At 34.2% G+C, this 27,977-nt stretch overlaps 3 long non-coding RNA genes across 6 annotated transcripts; 2 read left to right on the top strand and 1 right to left on the bottom strand.

Moving 5' to 3' along the window:
* On the bottom strand, window positions 1-13,027 carry LOC146897881 (uncharacterized). Of its 3 annotated transcripts, XR_015023749.1 has the most exons (5): window positions 12,746-13,027; window positions 12,505-12,560; window positions 12,172-12,235; window positions 9,526-9,664; window positions 1-270 (listed from the first exon to the last, which is right to left on the bottom strand). It is a non-coding gene; the product is annotated as an uncharacterized LOC146897881 (long non-coding RNA). The 3 variants fall into 3 exon arrangements; XR_015023751.1 differs by lacking the exon at window positions 1-270 and having other exon boundaries at window positions 9,458-9,664; XR_015023750.1 differs by lacking the exons at window positions 12,505-12,560; window positions 12,746-13,027 and having other exon boundaries at window positions 12,172-12,331.
* An 8,233-nt stretch (window positions 13,028-21,260) lies between these two features.
* On the top strand, window positions 21,261-23,599 carry LOC146897882 (uncharacterized). 2 transcript variants are annotated; one of them, XR_015022089.1, is made up of 4 exons: window positions 21,261-21,776; window positions 21,950-22,188; window positions 22,353-22,459; window positions 22,912-23,599. It is a non-coding gene; the product is annotated as an uncharacterized LOC146897882 (long non-coding RNA). The 2 variants fall into 2 exon arrangements; XR_015022088.1 differs by lacking the exon at window positions 22,912-23,599 and having other exon boundaries at window positions 22,353-22,567.
* Window positions 23,600-26,552: 2,953 nt separating this feature from the next.
* On the top strand, window positions 26,553-27,157 carry LOC146897883 (uncharacterized). The gene is made up of 2 exons (XR_015023615.1): window positions 26,553-26,682; window positions 26,795-27,157. It is a non-coding gene; the product is annotated as an uncharacterized LOC146897883 (long non-coding RNA).
* The last annotated feature ends 820 nt before the right edge of the window (window positions 27,158-27,977 follow it).

Below are 27,977 nucleotides of genomic sequence, written 5' to 3' on the forward strand. Positions count from 1 at the left end.
CATAAAATCTAAAGTAGATTTATTAGTACCATTTGTATAGGGTTATCCTTTTGAGCTTCTGACTTGAGACTCATCCAATCAGAATTTGTAGCCTTTTTAATTAAAGAAATCACACTTAATGTAGAAATAGAACAACAAAATATTAATGATGTCAATAATAAACCACCAAAGAAAAGACATGTAGCTGACGACAAGAAATTAAAATCACGATCAAGGAATAGCATCAAGTCACAATGAAGCTCAATCAAGTCACAATGAGGCTGCGTCAAGCTGTTACAGATAGGAAATCAAAATAAGAACGCAGAACTAATAAAATATTCGGCAGAAATTATAATGAATAGATGCAAAAATGTGGAATCAGATCCAATGTACACCTGTGTGTCGTTAAACCAGGGGAGCGTTTTGTCTACATTTGAGTGGAAGGAATGAAGTGTGAATTGATGATTTGACGGTGGAATCAGTAATAGTTTGAATTAGGGATAGCGGCAGATAAGAGCGGCCAATGGAAGGAACAAAGTGGGTAGCAGCGGCCAGTGGCTAGGGTTCCTGTCCAAACCCTGTCTACTAATATATATAATTGTGCAACTTTTCACTTTGGACCAAAAACACCCCACCTTTTCTTTTAATGTGGTGGGCAAATATGTAATTTAAAAACTAATATTTTAATTTAAAATTTAATTTTTTTTTATTATATACAATAAAGATATAGTTTCTCTTTCAGATAGTGACTTTCAAAAGTATTCGAAATCTGTAAAGTAGTAAATTAAAACATTTAGACGAGTGTTAACTAAGGATCGCATTATTTTGCGAATAAAAACGTTTTTCTTTTACCCTTATTTTAACAATTATTTGTTTTAGAGACCTTCTTCTACTTTTCAGAATTATTAGTTTTTTTCTTCTATAAATAATATGACCTTAATCTATGATTTTAAAGACCATCAAATCATTCCTTTTTTTTTTTTGCTTTGACCCATACACAAATACATGATATATTACCTTGAAAACAACTCATGCTAATTACTCCTTTCAAAAAAAAAAAATATCATGCTAATTACCAAATAAACATGTCACTTGTACTATGAAACTTTTGCAAGGAAAATATTTATAATATAGATATAGATAATTTAAGACCATCTACAATAGAGCACTCTATTTTAGTTGTTTGTGTGGGAAATATACATACACATTATCTATTTTATAATCTTCAATGGTATTACTTAATAAGCACCAAATCTCTTCAACGCAATACGTTAAAAAAACTAGTAAATGAGTCATATTAATAACTCAATATCATTGTATTTCAAGAAAGTTTATTCATTTTAATACAATTTAATAAGCATGGCTTGCAAAAATTGGAGAGAGAGAGAGAGAGAGAGAGAGAGAGAGAGAGAGAGAGAGAGAGAGAGAGAGAGCTTCCATAACCACCTCTATCTATAAGCACCAAACATTTTCTCTCCACAATGACGGTTCCTATTTAATGTGGTGCTAAATAGTTCAAAACTGTAGATGCTCTAAGGGAGTTGATTTTAACATAAGAGGTAAGGCAATATAATTCAAGGTTCTATCGAATGAGTAAAGTGTAACTTTTTATAATATACTTTACATGGTAGAAGAGTGTATATTTTGACATAAGAGGAGAGAGTGGGGTAATTTATGCATATCTTAGATTTTACATAAGGGATGGTAATTTATGCATATCTTATATTTTGACATAAGGGATGGTAATTTACTCATACTTTTGTTTAATAAAGCAAAACACAACACCATGATTTTACATAAAAATTGTTTGTAAACTTCAATGTTCTTAAAATACATTAGGCTTAAAACAAATTTGATCCTTCTAACTTATTGCAAAATTTATTTTGGTCTTTTAACTTTAAAATTGATCAATTTTATCCTTTAACTTATTTAAAAGTTCAATTTATTCCCTTGAATTTAAAAGTGACTAATTTGGTCCACTAATTTATGTAAGTTAATGCAATTTGGTCCCTTAACATATTTACCTATTACGATACCAAGTTGCATTAACTTACATAAGTTAAGAGACCAAGTTGCGCTAACTTGTATAAGTCCAGAGACCAAATTGACTTTTAAAGTTGAAGGACCAAATTTAACTTTTAAAAGTTAAAGACCAAATTTATTAGATTTAAGTTTCTATATCAGATTGAACTTTCACAAAAAATTAAGGGGCCAAAGAGGTATTTAATCCAAATATATATTGTTAAATGTCAAGAAACAATATCTATTTGTGGGCTGTGATGTTTGCGGGTCTCTATGGTCTCATGTTTGGTTTTGGTTGGGTATCTCTTCGGTTTCGTCTGGTGATCTTCATCAACATTTCACCCAATTTATTACTATGGCGGGTTTGCCTAGATTCACATATATGTTTTACAAAATCATTTGGTTTACCTCTGTTTGGGTTCTTTGGAAGGAAATGAATGATTGTGTGTTCAACAACATGGCATCTACATCTTCCACCCTCATTGAAAAGGTTAAACTGACATCTTTTTTATGGCTAAAATTAAAACAGACAACATTTACTTACAGCTATCATGACTGGTGGAAGCAACCGCTTCTCTGCATGGGTGTTCACTTGTCATCATTTTAACCTGTATCGTTGTTTTGGTGGTTTCCCTGTTGCACGCCTTGTGCGGGGTAGATCACTATAGTTAATATATATCATTTTTGTTTGTTCAAAAAACAAAAAACTATATATTGTTAAATTTTCGATTAATTTGGTAGATGCACATTTAATTTTCGCCCAATTACTTTTGTAAGTATTTTTTCTTTTTTCTTTTTTTGAAGTAGCCCAATTACTTTTTGTAAGTTGTAAAATAAATAATATTTTTTTATTACTTAGGTAGGTTAAAATTTTATTTATTTTTTGTAATTAATTAAATTAGGTGTATTCACATAAAGTTTAAAGAATGTTAGAGATTGTACTTTGTAAAACAAATATTTTTGTTATTTTTGAATTAATTTAAAAAGGGTTTTTTTTAACATATGCAATATTGCACATGTTAAAAGAACCAAAAGTAGCAACTTTACATTGAAAAATGTTGATTTATGACATTGGCTATAGATTCTATATTAATGATGGTCGTCGGATAACCATGGTGTTATTTTTCTTTTTGATGACCATGAATCTATTTTCTGTTCAAATTCAAGATAATTACTATTAGTTGAAAGAAGGAGACCATAAATATTTTCTTTTCCCCTTATCATTAGACAATCTAATTTGGTTTCAAATACATCCACGAGAATAAATTTCTTATATTTCATATCAAGAACATTTTTCCTTTTAAAAAATACATTGCTTAGTTTCTTTTATTTTTCTTTATTAGTGGAGCTCCAATAACTAGACAATTCATTATCTATAGAATATCTTTTCTCTTGTGAAGAGATCCATTTTTTTACATGATTTTTAGAAAACTAGATAAATCAGGTGGATACATGAAAGATATTCACTCTTTTCCATCACTTTGACATATATGAAAAAAAAATTGTAAATTTTCATCTAGTACGACTCTTTCTTTCTTTTTTTTTTAACAACAAATTTTATTAACAACCAGATCTCTGCTTAAGACGAAAAGAGACCAGTGATTCAGAGAATACAAACTAAAGACGTCGTATATAGGCGAACACCATAAAAGACAGCCCTACATACAACACCTAGCCAAACCCTACATTCAACACCCATGAGGACAACACCCACCAAAATAAACATCACCACCTAAAACAAACTCATTCACGAAAAGGACCACTGAAAAACGATATCCATAACCACCCATCGTCACTCCTCACCCCAAAAGAAACACCCCTCTAAATAGAACTCCCAGTCCTCATCACCAAAGTTAAGCCACCTCCGAAAGCTCCTAATCGAAAGATCATTTAGCTTCCACCACTTCTCAACCTCTGATCCACCGAAGGAACACCAAAAAAAAACCCAAAACCAAACTTGAGCTAAAGAACTGACTCCCGATCTTGAATCAAAATCAATCGGCCCACCAGACTTCATGACCAAATCAGAAGGTCACCCCTCACCCCCAGACCACCAGAGAAATACCATATCTAGCGAAACAAGATTGCAGCTAAACACCAACTCCCGATCTCGAATCAAAAGTAACCAGCCCAGCGGAATCCATCACACAATATGTAAGCCAAACGACATGATATGTGGTGGTGCAAACAACAATCAAATCAAAAAGGAAAAGGCTCAGCTCAAAAGGACCCTCAAAACACCCTAAACACCTTAACATCCCAATAACTCAAACAAGAAGTAGCGACGACGAAAATGGACCCGAGTAACAGTGGTAGCCTCCAAAAGAAATCACCCACAACAAACACCACAAAACACCCACATCTTCGCCTAATCAACACCATCCACCCACCTCTTCACCTAATCAACACCAACCACCCCTTTTTATAGCTCTCGTCCACAAATCATTCCAACACCAAGTCCAAGTCCACAATAATCCACAACCACCCATCCAATCCACACCATTACAACCCCACGTACCCCACGCAAAGCCACCATCACCACCTCAACCGAATCAAAACCACCACCACAACCTACTCACCCCCACCATACATCACCACCACACAACAGTGAAACATCTCACACCAACACTGCCTCACTACCACCACCACAATCGAATCACCACCACCACCACAACCGAAATAGCCCATAAATCCACTGCCGTGACATATCCACATCACGTCCTCACACCACATAACACCACCAAAAATGGGGCCTCCTCACTACCTCCACCTAGATTTGTAGCAGATCGGGACAACAGAACATCGGAACTGGAAACAGAAAACATACGCGAACAAAGCCATACCATAAAGGGATGAGGAAGGTGGTGTGGAGAGCATATATAGCGCCAAAAATACGCCAGTATGAACCTGAAAACTTAGACCCACATACACAAAATTCAAACCAGCTCTGGAAAACTCAGTTCCATTTGTGGAATTAGGGAGCCACCGACGTTGAAAACGTGCATGAGAACCACCAACACGGAAAGGAACCAATCTGAGGACTTCAAACCCGAAGAAACAATCGAAATCGGATTTGGAAACGTGCAGCAACCATAAAACAGGAAATACAAACAACCAGAAACGAATCCAGCTCCAACACCCACCACCATGTCCCTTGCAGCGCAGGTGAACCAAAGAAACGACAATGGAGGATGATTTAACATGGTTGAGTGATGGCCGAAGGAGTGAAAGGCACAAAAAATCGATGCCGATTGGCTATGAACGGTGGTGCGGAGGCGGATCTTGTCGCACCACCACCCTTTAAGTTTACATCGGAAAATAGAAAGGAATGGACTGGCAGGGAAGTGTAGTAGCGGAAGAAGTCGAGAGAGTTCACAGTGTAAGGTTCCTTTTTAGAGAGATAAAGTTTTTATAAAAACTTGATGATCTAGTACGACTCTTTCAAAGTGATCATCGGTTTTTATCTTTTTTTGAAAAAAGATAAAAGTAAGATATTCTTCATCTTCGATGGACCCATTTTGTTCTTGTTTGGTTTCTTGCGTTTTCGAATATTTCATATAAAAATATGGAAGCACATGTTGAGGCAAAATCCCTTATTAATTTTAAAGATGATAAACCTTGATGATTAAGGAATTAATGGACTTTGATTAATTTCTTGGTATTTAACTTTGTCTTAAGTGTTTAACTAAGACAAGAATGAGGTTTAAATCATACCAAGATACAAGAAATCAAAGGACATTTGAATTCATGATCTAACTCTAAGTTCAGAAAGTTAGATCAAAATGTTGCTCATTGATCATATTGTTTAGGCAGAGTTCAGAAGGTTGTTCATATACAAGCCCATAAACTCAAGAACATTATCAAGAACATGCAACGCACACGTGACATGAATAAATGTCCAGGAAAATACATTTGCATGGATCAATCAAGCAATAAAGGCATTTACAAAGTTAATGTCAAAAAGGATACTCAATGTTCATTTAAGGCTATGAACAATGAAGTACTAGATATATTCCAAAAGGGAATATCATCCTAGATGTTACAATCACTGTTCTTCATTGTTGTTTCACTATTAGGATTTGATTACATCAAATGGTAGTCATACAAATCATCCTAAGTGAAACAAAAAGAACATTCTCATGATCAGAATGTTCAGCTCAGTTCATTGATCGTATACAAGCCCATAAACTCAAGAACATTATCAAGAACATGCAACGCACACGTGACATGAATAAATGTCCAGGAAAATACATTTGCATGGATCAATCAAGCAATAAAGGCATTTACAAGGTTAATGTCAAAAAGGATACTCAATGTTCATTTAAGGCTATGAACATTGAAGTACTAGATATATTCCAAAAGGGAATATCATCCTAGATGTTACAATCACTGTTCTTCATTGTTGTTTCACTATTAGGATTTGATTACATCAAATGGTAGTCATACAAATCATCCTAAGTAAAACAAAAAGAACATTCTCATGATCAGAATGTTCAGCTCAGTTCATGCTTCACTTTATGAACAATACAGTAGGTGAAAAGCAAAAAGCAAAAGCAAAAAGGAAATCTTGTCTCACTCAATCAGAGTTAGACACGTATGAGATGTGGCACTGTACATAGACCACACTTTCCCACAAAGCATGGGCATGAAGATGCAGAATCCACTTTATCTCTCATCCACAGCTTCCAAGACAAATCTGGGAAGGTATTATCCAGCAGCAATCTGATGTATGTGGAAAAGCCACTTCTTATGGATAATACCCAAAAATTCATATGAAACGCATATGATGAACCCAGAAATTCATCTGACATTCATACATGATGAACCCAGATGAAGATCTTGATGAACCCAGAGGAAGATCATCAAGAACACAGCAACATTCTGAAGTTCAGAATGTTTACCCATTATTTCAAGTAAAAGCCAGTGGGGCCTAGGACACATGGCACAAGACCATTGGTCGCCCTCCAACGGCTACAAGAGCCCAAGAACTCTTTAAATAGAAGTTAAAGGCTCAACATTACTTGCACCATTGCAAATCATCAAGAAAAACAACAAGAACCTTGTTGTGAATCTTTAGCATCTGAATTGATCATCACTGCGATTTCAAATTGTATCTTGAAGTGTAAATCAATTCTCTATTAACTTCTTAAAGGTAATTTCTCCTTCCATTCTTCTCTTGTCTGATTTTAATCATTCAAAACTCCATACAAATTGTAAACTAAATCTCATCTAGCTTTATGGGTACTAAAGTGTTAGTTTGAGCAGAAGTTGTAAAAGTCTAAATGGGTAACTTAGGAAGAAGGTGCAAGCATGTTGAGGCTTAGAGAATACAATTGTTGTAATTGTTCAGGTGAACAAGATTGTAAGCTGTAGGATTTGAGAGGTTATCTCAAGCATCATAGTGGAAACTCTCACAAGATTGTGAGGAGTGGACTAGCCCACATTGGGTGAACCACTATAAATCTTTGTGTGTTCTTCTTCTCTTCCTTATACTCTTTATTTTCAGTATACACAACACACACAAACACTTATACATATTTAAACTATTTTGCATAAATCATCAAGAAAAACAACAAGAACCTTGTTGTGAATCTTTAGCATCTGAATTGATCATCACTGCGATTTCAAATTGTATCTTGAAGTGTAAATCAATTCTCTATTAACTTGTTAAAGGTAATTTCTCCTTCCATTCTTCTCTTGTCTGATTTTAATCATTCAAAACTCCATACAAATTGTAAACTAAATCTCATCTAGCTTTAGGGGTACTAAAGTGTTAGTTTGAGCAGAAGTTGTAAAAGTCTAAATGGGTAACTTAGGAAGAAGGTGCAAGCATGTTGAGGCTTAGAGAATACAATTGTTGTAATTGTTCAGGTGAACAAGATTGTAAGCTGTAGGATTTGAGAGGTTATCTCAAGCATCATAGTGGAAACTCTCACAAGATTGTGAGGAGTGGACTAGCCCACATTGGGTGAACCACTATAAATCTTTGTGTGTTCTTCTTCTCTTCCTTATACTCTTTATTTTCAGTATACACAACACACACAAACACTTATACATATTTAAACTATTTTGCATAACTACTTCATAACTTTCTGAAGTCAGTTTACTAACTTAACCATTCGAAGTCCAAAACTTGAGAATCACTTTTAAGTTACAGGTTGAATTCTTAAAAGGTCGCAATTCAACCCCCCCCCCCCCCCCCCCCCCCCCCCCCCCCTTCCTTGTGACTATTTTATCTACTTCAGCACATAATTTCTCATTTGTAACACAATGTACTTATCAAATCGCATAGTTAACTTAAATTTGATCAAAGTTTTTTGCTTTGACCAAACTAATAATATCAATCCAATACATTTCATCAAAAAAAATTGACCATTTAACCAACCAACAAAACTACTTGTGTAACATCCATTATTTTCCTTAATTGGTCTATTTGGTGTGTGGATATAATAAGATATGCCTATACTTCTTGGCCTTACCTATGTCTTTGTCTTAGCATGTTATTGATTTTTTTATTATTTGGTATATCTATCTTACTTAATATAATAATGTGCTAGTTAGGTTTCTACCCAGAGTTTTAATAATAAATAGTATCTGTATAATAGTAAGGAAGAGGAAAATTTAATATAGAAAAATAAAATAAAAACAAAAACATGGTTGTTGGATGAGGTGGCTGGGATATTTTATACATAAGTAGAATTAAGCAAACCACTTATTACTAAAACCAACATTCTAGGCACGTTTAATTTTCCTTTGTCCATATGATTCGGAAAGCACTTAGAGGAATTAAGGAATGGCACCTGAACGAGTTGCTACCACTGAGAATAGAGTTGATATGGCAGAAGTAATGCAGACAATGCGCGACATGGCGGCTGCTATGACCCAACAAACTGCTACGACTACTCTACAAGCTCAAACCCAGACCCAGAAAGATGCACAAAGGCAACAAAGATAAGAATAATTGGCAACAACTACAGGACTAGCAGATTTTCGGGGCCACAATCCACCGAGATACGAGGGAGACCACGATCCTGACAAGGTTGATCTGTGGCTACAAGAGATTGAGAAGATTTTTGAAGTGCTACACTGCACTGGTGAGACAAAGCTGGAGTATGCCTCCTTCTTGCTGACAGGAGAGGACAAATATTTCCCTAGGAGTGCCATAGCACAGAGGGAAGCGCAGCTCCTTAGTCTGTATCAGGGTAACATGACTGATGCGAAGTATGCAAAAAAGTTTGAATCATTGGCGAAGTATTTTCGCTTCTTCAACAACCACGTTGATAAGGACTACAAGTGTGAACGATTTGAGAGCGGCCTTAACTATGACAACAAGGAAGTTGTTGCCCCACATGAAATTCGACAATATGAAGCCTTGGTTGAGAAATGCAAGAAGGTTGAGAACCTTAAGCATAGCCGTCCAAATAGAGATTATGCAGGAGGACCCATAAGACATCAGGTAAAAGATAAAACAATTGAATAATACTTTCATGTTTAAGTGTTAGAAGTTGTATAACTAAGTCTTACTTTGTATAGGGAAACCCATACTCGCAGAATAAGAGCATGCAACAAGGTCCATACCCCCGACCCCAAGGAAACGGCAGAGATCAGGTTCAAGACCGGAATAGGGGAGGTCAGAAACTAATGCCTACATATATGTTGTGACCTGCAAAGCCATTGAATCAAAATTATTAAGACCAACCTTGATACCAACTAGTAGTACTTTGGATTAACAATTTTCCAAAATATAGTATTTTTCTTACAATTTAAGTCTCTTGTATCATTGATTAGTTTCTATCAAATCCTTCACCATCGATTACAATAACATTATCACATATAACTTGAAGCTCAATGCATTTTGAAAACTCAAATAAAGTGTTGTAAATGATAAGCCATGTATTAGAGCTATCCAGGATATGTATGAGGGGGCTTCGACTAGTGTGAGGACGCAGGATGGGGATACCGGAGATTTTCCCATAACAATAGGACTGCACCAAGGGTCAACCCTAAGTCCTTATCTTTTTACTTTAGTTTTGGATGTACTGACGGAACACATCCAAGAGTTAGCACCGAGATGTATGCTTTTTGCAGATGATGTAGTCTTGCTTGGTGAGTCGAGGGAGGAGTTAAACGGGAGGCTAGAGACTTGGAGGCAAGCCTTAGAAGCGTACGGTTTCCGCCTGAGTAGAAACAAGACGGAATATATGGAATGTAACTTCAGTAAAAGGAGAAGTGGGTCTACCTTAGAGGTGAAAGTTGGAGATCATATCATACCCCAAGTTACACGGTTTAGATATCTTGGGTCCATAGTACAAAATGACGGAGAAATAGAAGCTGATGTACATCATCGTATTCAAGCTGGGTGGTTGAAATGGAGAAGAGCCTCAGGTGTTTTGTGCGATAAGAAAGTACCACTTAAGCTGAAAGGAAAGTTCTATCGGACAGCAGTCAGACCGGCAATGTTGTATGGTACGGAGTGTTGGGCGATTAAGAGCCAACACGAGAGTAAAGTAAGCGTAGCGGAGATGAGGATGTTGCGTTGGATGAGTGGTAAGACTAGACATGATAGGATTAGGAATGACATCATTAGAGAGAGAGTGGGGGTAGCACCTATAGTAGAAAAGTTGGTAGAAAATAGGCTTAGATGGTTTGGACATGTAGAGAGAAGGCCCGTAGACGCCGTGGTAAGAAGAGTAGATCAAATGGAGGAGAGTCAGGTTAAAAGAGGTAGAGGAAGACCTAAGAAAACTATTAGAGAAACCATTAGAAAAGATTTAGAGGTCAATGAGTTGGATCCAAATATGGTCTTTGATAGAACATTATGGCGGCATTTGATCCATGTAGCCGACCCCACTTAGTGGGATAAGGCGTTGTTGTTGTTGTTGTTGTAAATGATAAGCCATGTAAAGCTTACATAATAGGCCTAACACAATTACTTGAAAAATCTAGCAAGTCTAGTTCTAGGTGGCATCTCAACCCAGATGCAAGAGTGTACATGCAAAAGTACAATAATAGAATCTAGGGTTTAGACTGTTTTTGTGATGCCTTGAGAATGATCCCAAGAGGGGTATTTATAGCCCTTTGTGGTCTTGTGTTTTCGTGACTTAGGCCCCAAGTAACTTGGGCCTTAAGTCGGTTCCAAGGGTTTCTAGATGTTTATAGAAGCATTAAAGGTGGCGCCCATGGGAGGGCGCGCCCCAAGGCACTTAAGCCTTTCTGGAGGACGTTGGGGCCCTTTTGGAGGGCATCAGGGCCCTTTTGGAGGGACATTGGTCCTTAGAAGTATATTTGGCGGTCCAAAGAGAAAAAGACACAATGTGAAACGACGCCCATATCTGACGAGGAGCAGCTTCATTCATATTTTCCTTCTAACAAACTCCCATTTAAAATTGATCAAAATCACTAATTGCCCAGATTTCACGATTATAGATGGTGGACAATACCAACACCCAATACATGCATTTTGTTAAGCAAGTAGAATAAGTGTTGCAGTTTATCTAGTCTAAAACCTTATTCTTTATAGGCTCTCGTTCACTTTTGGCTAGTTGGATAGTGGTCGGGATAGAAATATACATCCTATTTGAACTCACATGATTAATCAAGGAAAACACAGTTGAAAACAACAAGACGATATTACCCTTACAAAGACAATCTTGTCCCCGTTTATGCAAGAGGCCAACAAAGTGACTATAATTGAAGCTGAACTAACGATGGCTGATAGCTTTAGTAACAATTGGAATTGGTGCTGAAAAGGGCAGTGGATCGGTGCATATTGAAGTGAGTTTGTTGGGTTTGTTGTTGAGGGATTGTGTGTGAAAAGCCATGAGATTTGATTTTGATCCCGTTGACGTTAAGTTCCCACATGGTAGCAACAACGATAGTTGGACTTCAGATGATAGTATACATAAATTTTTAAGCTCACAAGATTAATCAAAGTAATCACAGTTGATAGAATGAAAAGAATATCATCAGTTATGAATGGCAAAACAATGCACATCATATAGTAGATGGTGAAGAAATGTAAACCATCTTCAACTAGACCGCATCTAAGGTGTTCCTTGGTGGTGGAGATAGATTTAGCAAAGATTAGAAATATAAATAAATAAATAAAACAAAGAAATGAAATTAAATAGAATCAGGTCTAATATTGAAGAACGGAAGATGAATACACACCTGTGATTAAACAAAACTACTCATGGCAGAAGCGGCAGCTAGGATTTTAGCAGGAACATTACATCTGCTCATAAGCATCTCATGAAAAAAACATAATTTATTATTATTAGGTAAAAAAACTCACGTATTTTATACATAAAATAATAAAACATAATCTATAAATTTAATTAAGTTTATCTAGAACTAAACTAAATTGAAATATGGGGTTAGGTCCGGTGAGTAAGAGCCCACTTGTCTTTTTTTATGTTTAATAATAATAATCTCCTTTTTTTTTTTTGACAAAATTAATATAATTTTTTTATCAATAAATAAAATCTATGTTTGCTTACATACCCTATCCGTATTCTTTTTACTCTATCGTTATGGTAATCATCTTCTTCTCTTCAACTCTGTTATTGACAAAAAAAAATGAAAAGGGACAAAATTATGTGGAAGAAAAGAAGTGTTTGAAACAAATAGAACGAATCAAAAGAAAAATTATCTACTATATGTGTAATATTGCTTGAAATATCTACTATATTTCTCATCTTTTTCCTTTTTGATCATGTGTTTGAAGAGGGAAAGAAAGACCCACCATGTTATTATCTTCTTTAATATGTGATTTTCATCATAATATTTCCATGAATTCCTCTCAAAAAATGAAAAGAAATTAGTAACTAAATAAAAAGTAGAACATGAAATACATATACCATTTCTTATCATATGTTTTCTTTCTACAATCACAAAATTGAGGTTAACAGTACAAAATCTGCAAAAATTATGAAGAAGGATACAATAGAAGAAACATGAAAAGTAGAGGAATAACAAAATGAGAGAGAAAATTGAAATTATAAAGAAAAATAATAAAATTTTGAACTTTGAATTAATGGATTTTGTCCCATTTTTCTACTGATTTGACAAGTTTTCCCCAGACAATAGTAGTAGTGTTTGTTTGTTTAATTTAAAATAGAGTAAATGATATTTGTACAACCATTTTTCACAATTTTTAGAACAACTTTTTTGTTCTCACTTCTTATTGACTAAAACCAATAGAGAGAAAAAGTGAGAGAGTGAATAAGAATATAATGTAAATATGAGAGAAAAGTTGTCCAAAAGTTTTACCAAAATATTTGCACAAATATCAATTCTCTGTAAAATACATTTGAACCAAATTTAAAACGATGTATTTGTTTTTCAATTGGACCGAAATTTTATGCAGCAAAATAACTTAATTTAGACCAAAATGTCTAATGTTAGTTGGTTGTGAATTGAGTGACATTGTCCCGTGAGCATAGCTCAGTTGGTAGGACAATGCATTATTATATGCAGGGATCGGGGTTCGAACCCCGGACACCCCACTTATTCACTTTATAATGTGAATTTAATGTGAGTGAATTTAATGTGAATTCTAGCCAGTAGGCTACCTGACAAAAAAAAAAAATTGAGTGACTTTTTTTAAGTGTAAATTTAACTTTTTGGGTCAACAACACTCGAACTATAGCTACATGACGTCAATTAGTAAAAAAAAAGTAATATTTATAATGTGAATTTAATGTGAATTCTAACCAGTAGGCTACCTGACAAAAAAAAAAAAGAATTGAGTGACTTTTTTTAAGTGTAAATTTAACTTTTTGGGTCAACAACACTCGAACTATAGCTACATGACGTCAATTAGTAAAAAAAAAGTAATATTTAGACTCAAAATATCACACTTTTAACACAATTGTTAATTTCTACACTAAAGATAAGGATGTATTTCAGTATTGATGATGACACCTTGACTTGAACCAAAATAGTTGCAGTAACTCTTACGATAATGAAGAAATGGAAATATATATAGTGAAAAGCAAAGAATCAAAAACAAAAACAAAAGCAGAGGAGGGGGGCGAGGGAGGGAGATCAAACAATGTCCAAAGACCTTACACATCAGTCATCTTATGAGTCAAATAACATGAAAAATAAAGCTTCGTTCAAGTCATCAGCAAAAAACTTGAGCAGATTGCAACATAAATATATCTATCTATCTGCTCTAAGAAAATAATTCCACTATTATACATTGCAGAATTTTACACTTATTTTTCTCACACAGCATTTGTTTTTCACTTAAGGGTAAAATAATTCCACTAATATACATTTTTTCATTTACACTTGATCAATCACACTAATAGCAAAGAACTAGAAAACCAGAAGCAAACAGCAGTTTTTATTTATTTATTATATTAAAATTATTGATTCCCATGCATATCATCTTCTCATTCTCAATCATCAGCTACGGCTCAAGACAGCTCATTCTCAAAGACCCAAGCTATAGCCATTTGTCATGTAGATACTACTTCTTCAAGTAGTGATCATCCGGCCTTTCTGGCTCTTGGCTCCTGGTCAGAAACCAAAAGCTAGAAAAACCGGATGATCACTACTTGAAAAAGTACAGTAGAAACTCTTTAATTTAATACTCGGTAAATTAATAAACTCTCTAAAATAATAAATTTGTCCGGTCCCGACTTGGGCCAAGGTAAAAAATTGAAAAACTCGATAAAATAATAAGATAATAATTTTTCGGGAGATCCCTTTATAATTTTCGGTCCCAAAAAAATCATAAATTAATAATTCATAGAAACTGAAAAAAATATATTAAGAATATATTGAACACATTTGTTCCTCTTGTATGCATTTACTGTACTTCAAAATTCATTATTGATTTCCAATGCATATGAACAATGTAGATACTAATTTACATTGAGTCTCAAGGTTCGCTGCAATATAATTTTAAGAGGCATAGACTAATTTGCCTTTTTGTTTGGTATATACAGTATAATTACTTAAAAACTTTTTAAATTAATAGTTATTAATTTATCGATAAATTAATAACTCTCTAAATTAATAAATTTCTCCGGTCCTGACGTTATTAATTTATAGAGTTTTAACTGTAGTATCTACATGACAAATAGCTATAGCTTGGGAATTTGAGAATGAGCTGTCTTGGGCCGTAGCTGATGATTAAAAATGAGAAGATGATAAGCATGAGAATCAATAATATTAATATAATAAATAAATAAAACTGCTTGCTTCTGGTTTTCTTGTTCTCTACTGTTAGTGTGATTGATTACGTGTAAAACTTGAGCTGATTGCAACGTAAATATTTTGTTTCCAGTCATTTTTTTCCCTACATCCGTCCAATCTTAATCCCTCTCACAAAGCATTGAACATTCATCTTCAAGAACAGTTTTCAACATCACATAGACCAGCGAAAGCATCTTTAAAAGCTTCATGTCGCTTTGGTGTTGAAACTGGAAAACAAAATATGCACGATTAGAGTGGTTGGATGCATGTAAATGTGTGATTCCCCTGACTGCAGGGAATTCACATCCGAGCTGCAGTGGCATCGTCATCGAAGGGTGATTGATTAGTTCTGCATGCTGAGCTGTGTCACCCTATGTGGCAAGATCGTGTGATTCCACTTTAGAGGAATCTTGGCCCTAACCTGTTCTTTATCTATAAAAAAAACATGATAATAAATAATTATTTGATATCACTACAAGTTAAAAAAAATAGGGTTAATTATGTTTCTAGTCCCTATAAAATAGCGACCTTGTAAGTTTAGTCCTTACTTAATTTTAATAGCTTTTTTAGTCCCTATAAAAAAAAAATTACTTATAATTTTAGTCCCTGCTAAAACAAAGTTTGATTAATTATCCTTAAACTCTTAAATTTTTGAACGATTTTTTTGAGACAAGATTAGAACACTATGAATGGTTCGTTTACTAAAATTTAGAATTTTCAGACATGAAATGAATTAAATATGAATTTTTTAAAACGACAAAAGTTAAAGATAAAAAGTAATAAAATCTGGATGTAGAAATCAAATTTTGCGATAATTTTTTGCGGAGGAACTTTTAGTAATGTTTTAAACATGTCTGCAAAAAATTGTTCAAAAATTTAAGAGTTTAAGCATAAATTAAACAAATTTGAATTGAGTAGGGACTAATACTCAGGGCAAAAAAACAAAATTAGGGACTAAAAATGCTATTAAAATTAAGTAAGGACTAAACTTACAAGGTCGCTATTTTATAGGGACTAGAAACATAATTAACCCAAAAAAATATTAAAAATTAACCAAATTAAGAATGTATTTTAGCTTCTTTTTTCTTTCAAATATCATACATGTAAATTTATGTCTTGGCAGATATGAAAATAGAGAGATAACTCAGGATTCTATCATGACACTAATAGTTAGTTTTCTTTATTAAAGAAGAACAATTAGAGTGAAATGTTGCCATCATATAAAGAACCTTGGTTTTTAGCAATGAACATGCAGCTACCTAATTTACCCTACATTCTACTAAGTATATTACATAATCATAAAAAAAAAACTAAATGAACCATTAATGCGCAATAGAGATGGCTAATTTTCGATTTCATTTGAAAAAGGTCAATCAGGAATCTCATTTGAAATGGCATTCTCAACTTTTGTTAGTGATTATTGTGTTGGATTAGTATAGAAATAAGAAAGAGTGTTGCACGTAATTGGATGAGATATGTAGGTAGATTTCGTGCAAAACCAGCTTCAATGTGTATTGAAAAACCAATTAACCTTTCATTTTTATGTGAGACCATTTGGACAACCAAGACATATCATTCCGGTGTTGAAAATGATTGTACACACATGGAATTTCTTATTTTTCCCAAGCATAAAGGATCGCCAAATAGCAAAGGATTTTTGTATGAAATCAAGACCTTGTCCAGCAGCAAGGAAATATTAAATTTATTAGATTTCTTCCATATTAAATTACTGAGATAGGGTTGGTTTTCATATGCAATATAGATTCAGAGTATGATGAACTTGCACTTGAACTTTTTCTGCTTATTACTCAGTTCATATAAATTAAATACTACATTGACACATTTTACACTCAAAGGGGATCCATTCAAATGTATGTGAGTTATCATTACCTGTTCAGCGCGAAGAGATGAAGATTGGGAGGTGCAGCATAGGCCAACGTAGCGTCAGAAGCAGCCGCATCAGAGGTGGATGCAGGCGCAGAGAGTTACGAGCGATAGCTAGTGTTCTTAATGCTCTTTTTAGATTCTTCAACCTATTATGTAGCAACCAATCAAAAATTCTTCTTGTAGGGATATATTATTTTACTAAAGAACAAACACACACAAACAAAAGACACGATAATAACCAAGACATACAAACAACCAACAAGTATATAAAATATTTGAAATCATATGTATTGAAGTCAACATTTTTCTTTATATGATAAAATGTAACTAAGCATATAGGAAAGTAAATTACAGCAAAACCAATAAGAGAGAAGAAAGAATAAGCACCAATGGAGGAAGATTGTAATCAAACAAGTCGTAGCTATAAAAGTAAAACAGAGCCAATAACAATAAAACAGAGTTAAACAATAACTGAAATGATAAATTAATATACACACTGCCACACAAAAATAACTAATCATAGCATAAATCCATTTTGTTGCAAACTAGAATTCACCAGAAAACCAATGCATAAAATAAATGAGCACAAATGTATTGAAAGTTTGAGATATTTATTACGTTCAATGACAGAAAAAATAAATTCTCCTGCAAGTCATGTATAGCTACAATTCAACTATAAAATAAAATACCGATTATGCAAGGCGCATAGTTATCAAACTAACATTTACCAAAACTTAACGACAGCAAAATAACTTCTTGAAACACATTATACACATCATTAAATAGAAGCAACTTTATTTCAATGTTAGAAGCGAAATTTGACCCAGCACCCATACAAGAAAATTTATTTCAATGATAGAAGCAAGCAGATAGCATAGCAGCAACTTGTAAGAATTAAGATTAGGACTTATTCAACAATCAGAATTTTTAATCAATCCAAATTAGAAGTTAGAACAATACAAAAGACTTTGGTCCATGTGTAAAAAAATGCTTAAAAAAAATGTAAACACAGAATTAAAGGTTCATTTATATGTGACTATCCACCATTTGAAAAACCAATACATATCATTAAAGGTGCTGAAAAGAATGTAAACACAGAATTTAATATCTTCCCAAAGCATAGAGGCTCTCCAAGTAGCAATGGATTCTTGAATGAAATCAAGGACTTGTCGAGCAGCAAGGAAATATTAATTTATTAGATTTCTAAAATGCTTTCTTGCTTCTTTTTGAAAATTTAAAGGGGTCCATTCAAATACATGTGAGGTATGTTACCTGTTCAGTGTGCCGAGATGAAGATTCAGAGGTACAACAATGGCTGCAAAGTGGTAGAAGCGGGCACAGCAAAGGAGGCAAGCACGAAGAATTGCGGAGAATCGTGAACAATAGCTAGTGTCCTTCTTGCCCTTTTCCAATTCTCAACCAATCAAAAACTCTTCTTACACAGATATATGAATGAACCTTGACAATGAAAAGTTAAAGATATATTGATTCACTAAAGAACACACACAAAGAAGACACAATAATAGACAAGACAGGCAGACAACCAACAAGCCATTATAAAATATTGGTCAAATGCATCTAAAGGTCCTTTAAGTTTTTCGTTTTTCCCAAAGATATCCTTTAAATTTCAAAAGTCCCAAACAAGTCCTTTAAGTTTCAAAAGTCCCAAACAAGTCCTTTTAGGATTTGAATCATTTCAAACAAGTCATTTTAGAGGATGATGGTGATGATTCAGATGATAGCAACAAAGAGTATTATCCACCATTTGCCATACCTAAAAAGATGACTAATTTTAAGTGGGTGTTAGGAGCCAGATTTGGTACCAAAGATGAGTTCAAGGAAGCAATTACCAACTATGCTATCTACAATAGGACTTGTTTGAAACGATGCAAAAACTAAAAGGACTTGTTTGGACTTTTGAAACTTAAAGGACCACTTTGGGAAAAACGAAAAACTTAAAGGACCTTTAGATGCATTTGACCTAAAATATTTGAAAGCACTAGTAATTGAAGTTAACATTTGCCTAAATGAAACAAACCCGAAAACCAAAATTTTGCTACAACTGTTACCTAAGTAGATCCATTGATAATAATTCATTAATCATCCTCCAACAAGTTTGGTACAACTAATTTGAATTTCTACAATCAAGAACTAGATTGTGAACTGAATCAATGGACATGAATAAAACCCTTCGATTAAAAACCGTACCCAATGTGCTAAATGCCAATTCCAATGTGGATAAAAAACCGTGAAATAAATCCAATGAAGTCCAATTTGAAAAAAAAAAAACATCCAAAGGGAAAAAGGATTACAAATAAAAACCAGAAAATACACATAACATTCAAAGTTAAAAAAACGATTTGAACAAGGAAATTTTTACATGAAGAAAAAAATGGTGTGACACAAAGAAGCAGAACATGACTAGAAACATGCAGGGTCAATCTTGACTAGAAAATGCAGAAAAAAATAGCAGAACATGGGCAGTGACAACCAAGAACCACACAAAGAAGTAAAAGAAACATAATGAAGAGACCAAGCATATATCCAAAATAATTATCATAATTCTAAACACAATCACATAAAACATGAGTCAAAACAAATAGGGAAGAGAAACAAAATTTCTATTGACAATTCAAAATCCAAATAATTAAAAGAAATTGTTGTATGGGTAAAGGGAAATAATGAAGACAAAAGGGAAGATAGAACCGCTGTGAACTCACCTGATTAATCAAGGAAATCACAGTTGATTGAAGACGAAAAAATAAACATCATCATCAGCGATTGAGGCTGCATGTTGTTACCTGGAAGAGGAGACCAAGAATTAGCAAAAATTTGAAGAATATAGAAAAATAAAACTAATAGATGCAAAATGAGAGAGAGAGAGAGAGAGAGAGAGAGAGAGAGAGAGAGAGAGAGAAGAGGGAAGTGGAATCGAATTTAATGAAAAAGTGAAAATCCAAGGATATACATATTAATGTAGTTAAGCTCATGGCAGCAACGGTCTACATTAATGTACTTATACATATTAATGTTGTATGGTTGCGATGTTTGATTCTAAAATATTCACTTTGCACTACGACTTGGTCGATCTAGGAATCGGAAACCAAATGTGAGTTTCTTCTTACAATTTTTTAAATTCTGTTTAACAAGTTTTATAGTTGTTTAGTAATTTTAAACACTAATCCGATCACACTTAACTTAAAACAAATGCATATCTTTATAGGAAAAAAATGCATATATAATTCACATACCATGAGAGTGGTGCCCATCTTTATTTATTTGCAAAAGGAGCAGCCTCCTCCACAATGTCATTTCTGAGCTCATTGTCACCGACATCCAGCAACCACAAGATTAGTAGTAGGAGGCTCCCCCTCGTTGTTTCCACCTCCAGAAGCACCTACACTCATCAAAAGTTTAGCACTATCCTCCAATCATCAAAAGTTTAGCACTATCCTCCAATCTTGCAACTCTTTCACGAGGCTTTCTGAATTTCATGCTCGAAGACTCAATAAGATCTCTAGCTTTCGCTTCTCATCTTCTAATTTGTTGTTTTTGACCATCAACTTGCTTATGTTGACCTCAATTAGAAATAGAATGGCAGATCAACTTAGAAGACTGAAAACCCTAGCAGCAAAAAACCTAGCAGCAAAGAAGAGAATGAAATAAGTAAAATTCAACAACATCTTAGAGACAAAAAAGATATATGAAGCTAAAATTGACAAGAAACAGAAAAAGGAAAAGCAATAAAACGCGTAAATAAGAAGTGGAAAACTACCTCTGTGACATCGGATCGAAAAGCTTTCCCTTAGCTGGAAGATTAATCAAGGAAATTACGGTCGGTGAAGGAACAAAAATAACCCTCAAATATGGCATCATGTGATCTTCAATGAAACGAGAGAAAAGGAAAGTGGAATCATCAGATCTAATGAATAAGAAGTGATATATCATCAAACTCATTTTGGCATTTGGATTGAATGGATCGACTTGAGTCTTACGAGTTTAAAGCTGAAAGTGTATTAGGTTTTGAAGCAGCAGCAAAGATGAGAGTGAGATGCAGACTTGTAAGAGAGAGGGGTTCGTGTAACATGTCATCATCCTATCACAACTTTGAGTACTAGGTGGATATCATACTTCATACTTATTTCTAATATGAATAACATCCCTTACTCTAAATGCTTATTAGGTGATGCTACAACTAAACCTAATTTTTCCCTCTCATAATCCTGCATTAATTGTTTTTAGTCACTTAGCCCTCCAATTTTTCCCTCCACTATTATGCCTTATTTAAAATTCAAATGTGAATTGTTGTGGTCCCTCATTTTCTTGCTTGAAAATAGAAAACGTGAACATCATGTGGTCATTTGTGTGCTATTCAATAAGACCTTTCCCATATCCCATGCAAAATAAATCAGCTACCCAATTCTCCATGTTGTTTCTGTTTCCAACACATCCCTTATACATTCAGTATACAGAACTATATACTGCTCAAGTATTCCACCACCCAGTTAGCCAATCAGTTTTGCCTCTTTCTCTTTCTCTCTCTATTTTCTCGGCAACCTTCTTCTTTTCTTTCTTTCTCTCTATACAGAAACCAAAGAGTGTACAAGTTTCAACACCAAAATCAAAACCCAAATATTATCTTGGATGGCATCAAACCATAATCAGAAGCAAGAAGCAAGGTAAAAAGAAGATCTATTTCATCTCTGTCTCTCTCTCTCGCCCTCTCTCTTTGACCCAAAACTCGAGAATGAGTGTCGCTTTAAAATGTGTGAGTTCCATCCGATGGTAATTTTTGAATTTACCTCTTCAATTTGAAATCTGAACGTTATTTTTTCTTTTTTGTGTTGTTTAGGTATTGTAGCCGTCAATGAAGGTTGGGGCAGTACGTATTGTAGCCGTCAATGAAGGTTCGAGCCGGACAGGAACATGACGTTGGAGATATCATAATTTCGTTACAGAACTATGGCGACAGAGGTGGTGCCAGTGACGGCAGTGGAAAGAAAAGGTAGGGTTTTAAGCCACAGAAAAAATCGAAGGTTCAAGAAGACAATTTGTTATGCTTCGAGAAAAGCTTTTGCAGAAACTAGGAAGGTTTGCGAATTGTTCCGTTCTATATTTCATTTTTTCGGTTGGTGAATAATCCCGAGTTTGCAGAAACTAGGAAGCTTTCACTCTCTGTTTTGCGGTGTTACGACTTTGCCATCTATATCGAGTTTTTTCGTTTCTAATACTGCTTTGCTGTCTTCATAACGCAGGTCATTTGGTTAATAATCCTGTTTCTGATCTGGATAAAGTTGTCAACAAGTTGCGGATGAAAATGATGTTGGGTTCAGACTTTGCAAGTTTTTTGGTTTGATGTTAGGTTCAGAGATTGCAAGTTTTTTCACTTTTATTTTTAAGTATTTTTTCAGTCCTTTATGTATCGAAATTTTAACTCTATGTTGAAACAATGTTTATGCCTTTAAACAAATTGCCCTCTATTTTTATGCATATATAATCAGCCATGACTGTGATGAGTTGTTATTATTTCTGTCACAAATGATGCAATTAACGAAGTGTTTGCATAACAAGATCTTAATGTCGCATCTACGGTAAAAATTCACATTTCAAATAAAGGCATTTTTGCATATACCGGTTAGATGTAAACTCTGCGCCACACATCTTCGTGAACTTAAGAAAATAATTGCTATTAAGAAAGGTAATAGAGGTTCTAAAAATCTACCATAATCAATCAAATTAGTCTATTTTATTGGTTTAGTAAAAGATCAGTGCAACCCGAATTCCAGCTAAAATAATAGGCAAATTCTACCGCAGGAGAGCCAGTAAACTGTGTTTTGAGCGAAGGGAATATGGAGATGGTCTGCTAAGATGGCTTGGCTTTAATTTTCTGCCTCAACCGAACCTGTTCAGACACTGTGTCTGTTGGAGTGTTGCCGCGAGTAATAATAAGATGCGTAAAGGTTACAGGATGATTTGGCATGCTGCTGTCTGGAGTATTTGGCACGCGAGAAATGATCGCATTTTCAATAATACAATCGCTGAGACGAAGAGATTGTGGAGGCCATAAAGGTGCTGTCATGGAGATGGACTTTGTCTCGGCTTAAGGTGTCGGTGTTGCCTTTTTTTAAGAATGGTGTTTGGAACCCAAAAAAATGTCTTTTGCGGTAACGGTGTTTGGAGTGTTTTGTGGTTATGGTTTCCAAAAGTCTGTATAAGCCAGACTCATTTTTCTGTTTTTGCAGTTGTCCAGTTCAGCGCTCCTGCTGTTTCTGTTTTTGGGCTTCGTTCCTGTTATCTCCTGTAGTTTCTCCTATGTTATGTTGCTGCTTTTTTTCTGTTTTAGGTGGCCGGTTGTGGGGCTTAGCTGTTTGGGGGTTTCTGGTTTATCAGTGCCCTTTGTAATTGTTTTCTACTGCCCGCGAGTTGTGTTTTGCGCAAAACACGTTCGCTGTGTATAAAATTTGATGGTTCAAATTTAAGAGATGGCTTTGCTGTTATCAAACACTACACGTCAATCTTTTCCCATGAATTTTAAACTAACATATTTCAACTATTATTTATTTTTTTAATGAGGACCACCATGGATTAATAATGGTATGATAGCTGGGAATTGCCCTTTTCATAAGTGCACTAAGAAAACAAGTGTATTGTTGATAACTTGGTGTCCTTTATATGCTTTAAAAATAGTCATTCACTTGGTGAATTTTAACAAAATATGCCTAAGATTCAGATTATATTTGTGTTAGTTATTATTTTATTTAGATACCGTAGACTCTACTTCAGAATAATACGATTTATGTGGACAAGTGATGGTATGCTCATCTATATATAAATAATATTCTTAATAATTGCTTAATGTAGCAGGAACTATTGTTTTGTTTTGTTTTTCATTGTCTCATAAAAGTAAAATAACATGTTTCACTTTGTTAACTGTATGTCTATACAAATTCTAGCCCCTAATTAAATTGGATATAACCCACAGTTAAATAAAATCAGCTAAATATACCCAAATATACAACCGTGTCTTTACCACTGCCTTCATTTTGCATTGTAAACATAAGCATTTTAAATTAGCTACCAACGCCTGTATTTTTGCATGGCCAATTGTACAAATGATACATTACTTCAAATCACTATACATTGATGTTAAATTTCTTTTGTATTTTGCTTCGAGTATTCATTTGATTTTACTATTACCAAATATATTTCAGCTAAAAAGACCCGTGCGACGCACGGGTCACCAATCTAGTTGCTAACAAATTGTGCCAACCCTAATCCTGATAGTTTTGGCTCCAAACTGTTATGACCGTTAGATGCATCTGTGTTGATCTTCACACAATCCATCTGTTTTCAATAAAAGTTGTCTTTCAATTTTAAATCACAATTGCATTGGTAACATACACACGTTTAATTAATTCAAGTTTCCAATGAATGGGGCAGTAGGTAAACGATGGGCTCTAGAAAATACGTTGTATGCATCGTTTCCTTTCAAAGCCATTTTTCTCACAATCAATAGTTTCCGCCTTCTCTCCTTCTCTCCATCGCCGCCTTCTCTGTTTTCGCCTTCTAACTTGCTTCAGCTGGCTCTTTCTTCTCTCCGCCTTCTCTCCCTCGCCGCTTTCTCTATTTTCACCGTCGCATCATTCTGACATCTGTGAAAATATTGTTGTTTTGGGTTTTTGTTTAAAAAGGTTTTTGATGTTGTGTTTTGGAGAAGAGTGTGAGGCAGAGAGAACAAATACGGAGGCGGGAGTAGGTGAAGACGGCGGCGACGATGGTGGTGACGGTGAGATGAGATGGTAATAGACGACGTTAATGTTGTTCAAATCTGTGAGTGAGGTTGTGGTAGTGGCGGTGGTGTGATTTGCGGGCTTTGCTTATCCGGTGCATCTCTTTGATCAATTATCTCCGGTATCTCTTTTTACCCTCTTTAATAATTAATGTCAGTTTTTTATTCATCGTATAAAAATTTCCTTTTTGCTATTAACCAAATGCTGATGATTAATTAAATTAGATTGTTTTTTTTAATTGTTTTATGGGAGAAATGTGATTTGTGTTGTGATTTTAGGAAACTGATGTTATGTTGCAACAAAGGCCGCAAAGTTTCAACATCTCTCCTTTCTTTTGAATCTTCTTTAAACCTTTAAACATCTCTCCTTTTAAATGATAGTAGTGTTGGATAAAGTAGTCTGTTAGTTATTCCACATTCTATCATGATTGTTCAGAAACTTAAACCGGGTGCTTTTAGATACTTATGTTCCGCTGGTTTTCTAATTATTATTAGTATTGCTATTTCATTATTAGTAATTTGTTGGAGTTAATGTGCACTTGATCTCACTCAACTTTATATTTCTTTCAGGAGCAAGCAGCTGATGAAGCAGTTGCCGCGGCTAAGAAGGAATTTTATGAAGCAATTTTGAATAAATGTATGGAGGATATAATAGAAGCAAAAGAGCACTATGAATCTGTTGTTGCAACTTTGGCAAAATTCAGAACGGTAGGTACTTTTTGACTTAACTTTTAGTAAGATCGTCACAACTCCAATTGTAGTTCTGATTACCTAAATTGTGTTACAAATGTAATTACTCAATGACTCTAATCTATGTTTTTTATGGACACCATTAAATTAGAATATGATTTTTCAAATTATAAAACTATTGTCTATTTTACTAGATTTTGACCTATCTATAAGCAATTTAATGGTATACATGAAGAATGTGATAGTTCTCATAAAATCATATTATGTAGGAAATTGTACTGTCTCTGGTATCAATTGATTGTGGCAAGGACTACACAGGCTCTTATGAACTCTAATACTAATAACAATGTTAAGCATAAGAGGTTTTCTTACCGCGAAATTTTCAATTGTAGGGCATTGGAGTTTTTATGCATTTTGTAATCAATTCTTCATTTTGTATAAGCTCACATTATGAAGACGACTACTAAACATCTATCTAAGGTAAATGTGATCTCTATTGTGTCATGACTTTATAGTACTGTTGTTAGTTTTGACAATTTGTAGGTTGTGACAGTTTTGAATGCCATCATGAGGTCAAATTTTTTAAGAAGATCATGAGGTCAATTTTGAATATATTATTTTGTAGTATTTGTGGCTTGGCTATTTTCTATATATTTTCTGCATATAACTATTAGCAGTAGGAGGTTAAGGGTCCGTTTGGTGCACCTGATAGGATAAACACATGATATGATAAGAAGTTGGATAATGATATGATATGATAGTGATAGGATAGTCACTTATGCTATCATGTGTTTGGGGCACACAAGATAAGAAACATGATAACATTATTTTATCATATTATGTGTTTGGTGGACCACTTGATAGTGATAAGATTAAATATATATTATATTAATGACAAAATTATCATGTAAACAAATACATTGATTTTTCTTTAAAAAAAATACATCGATTATTTAAAATCTGAAGAAAGAAATCAAAGAAATTAAGAAAAGGCTTTTCTAAAAAAATAAATTAAGAAATCGCTTAAATACCTGTTTTCTGGTTCCGGTAATGGTTCTGATTCTCGTGAAGCTTTTCGTTAATCTGTTAACAACCCAAGAGCCCAAGTACGTTCCAACCATTCTCTTTCTAATTTCTTAATTAATTTCTTACCCTTTTTAAGATTATTAAATTATTATTATTGAGGTAGTAATTTGGCTTCTGTTACATCTTATACAGGAAAACGATGGTAGATAGATAGTAGAAGATTGAGTTGTGAAGATCACGGTGAGTTTTGTTTATTCATTTGAAAGAGGAGAATTTTGTTCAATTGATTATGTAATAATATTTATGTTGGAGTAAGCCCTAATAGCCAATCTATGTTGATTGGGTTTGGCTTTGTATCATGATATTGATATAAGTATATATTGTGAATATATAATAATAAGGCATTTCTTTATTGATTTTCTTTTGTTTCAAAATAATAAAGTCCCTAGAATAGTTAGTCCGTTTGATGGAACATTAAGTATAACTTAATTGTGAGACCCCGTTAAACATAAGGAAACTATTCTTAAAGTATCCGTAGTCGAACTTTATTGAGAAGTGGGATATCATTAAAGCATAGAGACTATTATGTGGGTAGACTGATGATCACATCTCACATATCATGGATAAAAGAGTTATCAAGTCTTCACATAGATATAAATATTAGGAGTAATATTTATATTGGATTGACCCACCGTGAGAATACTACATAGTAAGTTATGCAATTGTCATAAGATATACTCACAATGATAATAGTGTATATCGCTCTTAGACCTGAAACCACTATGATCCCTAGATGTGAACTCCAGTGCTTTGTTGCCATTCTAACGTTGTCTGTAAAAGGATAACCATAACGTTGGTTGATGGGTACTTGATAAAGCATGCTGAGGGACATGAGTGTCCTAGATGGGATTTGTCCCTCCTCATAAACGGGAGATATATCTTTAGGCCTCTTGATGAAATATGACTGTAAAACTGCATGGCCATGCCGAACTAAGTCAATATAAGATATTGGACTTATTCGTTATTCAGTATATTTCAGAATCAAGGAATATAAATATTGATCTATACAAGGGTGACAATATCTATGCCTTGGGATCAATAAAGATATCGAGACAAAGGAATAAGTGTACACATGAGTATGATCTTGGAAAGGTTTCGTTAGATCACTTGACATTCTTGTCACTTGGGTAGCAATGATGTGTTGCTAGATACCGCTCATTGTTTATAATATTAAATATTAGATTTAATATTATTGCCAACGTGACTAGAACCTATAGGGTCACACACAAAGAACAGTCAAAAGAGAAATATATAAGTATGACTTATATAAGGGGTGCGTTTAGTAAATAACGCTAATTAGTTAGCAAAATTACTA

Source organism: Medicago sativa, chromosome 8, assembly GCF_051527215.1.
Source record: "Medicago sativa cultivar Bolivia chromosome 8, Bolivia_mono, whole genome shotgun sequence".
Classification (NCBI taxonomy): domain Eukaryota; kingdom Viridiplantae; phylum Streptophyta; class Magnoliopsida; order Fabales; family Fabaceae; genus Medicago; species Medicago sativa.